Source organism: Rhinopithecus roxellana, unplaced genomic scaffold, assembly GCF_007565055.1.
Source record: "Rhinopithecus roxellana isolate Shanxi Qingling unplaced genomic scaffold, ASM756505v1 contig2294, whole genome shotgun sequence".
NCBI lineage: Eukaryota > Metazoa > Chordata > Mammalia > Primates > Cercopithecidae > Rhinopithecus > Rhinopithecus roxellana.
This window is the reverse complement of record NW_022142026.1, coordinates 46510-47970: the sequence shown is the minus strand read 5'-3', so window position 1 is coordinate 47970 and position 1461 is coordinate 46510.

Here is a 1461-nt window from a genome sequence, read left to right as displayed (position 1 = left end):
AATTATACAGCATTGGCCGGGCGCGGTGGCTTAAGCCTGTAATCCCAGCACTTTGGGAGGTCGAGACGGGCGGATCACGAGGTCAGGAGATCGAGACCATCCTGGCTAACACGGTGAAACCCCGTCTCTACTAAAAATACAAAAAAACTAGCCGGCTGAGGTGGCGGGCGGCTGTAGTCCCAGCTACTCGGGAGGCTGAGGCAGGAGAATGGCGTAAACCCGGGAGGCGGAGCTTGCAGTGAGCTGAGATCCGGCCACTGCACTCCAGCCCGGGCGACAGAGCAAGACTCCGTCTCAAAAAAAAAAAAAAAAATAAGTAAATAAAAACAAATGAATTATACAGCATCATCTCAGATACGAACTTAAAACCGTTAGCTGAATGTACATTTCAGCACAACCAAAGTTCTGCTATAAGAAGCAGCACAGGCGTCTCTGGAGAGGATTTTAATTGGGACTACAAACGATGTGCACGATCGTGGTAAGAGGTTTCATGCTGGCTGTTCTCCAAGGTGCGACACAGAGAAACACCACTAACCTCAAAGACACCTGCTGCTTTGTGATGAGATGAGAGACGTCGGACGGGGCCAAGGCGGAGCCTGGGTCACTCAACACTGTGCCCCTGCTGTGGCTTGGAGCCACGGGTCCTGCATGGAACGCTCAGAGCAGGCAGGATCTGCCCTGACCACAGCCCACGGGGAAAGCAGCCACTGCCTGCAGAAAGGGTGGGACTGGGACAGGGGCTTCGTGGGTGAGTGGGGCGTGGGACAGTCAGAAGGCTTCCAGGGGTGTCAGGATGTCCCCACCTCCTCGAGCTGAGACCACAGCAGTGTCACAGGCTTCAGGGCTCATGGGGTGAGCCAGCATTGGCTGGACATGTGGAATGGACCTGGAGACAGGAAGGCCTCTGGGAAGACGGGCTCCGAGTCCCCCTTTTTTAGCCATGGCCTGTCCCTTTCAGGACCCGTTTTGATGCAGCCGGGTACTACCAGCTGGCACTGGGCAGCACGCCGTGACCTGGGCAACAAGAAGGCACAGCTGAAGATCTCCAGCGGCCGGCCACCATCTCCACAACTTCTCCTGGACCGCGAGAAGTCGCTCTTCTTCTCCGGAAGGCCAGGACCTTCGCCCACAGTGCTCAATGTCTGCAGGTCAACCTGCCTCCTGCCACTCGGGGTGGGCCCCCTGGTTGGCCCCAGCCACCCTCGCTGAGGACAGCATCTCGAGGGAGTGGGTTTTGTGCAAGGAGGATGGTCTCCTGCCTCTCCTGTGTCCTCCGTGGGCTCATTTTTCTGGGAATGGAGGCATGAAAGCAGGGTTCAAATAGCAATAGTTTTTTTTTTGCAATAACATACCGAAGTCCCCATGGCATTCCTTCCCTGGGTGGTCCCATGCCACCTCCTGATCTTGGGGATGAGAAGGCCCTGAGTCCAACAGACCTGGGCCAGGTCACCATGAGTCTCG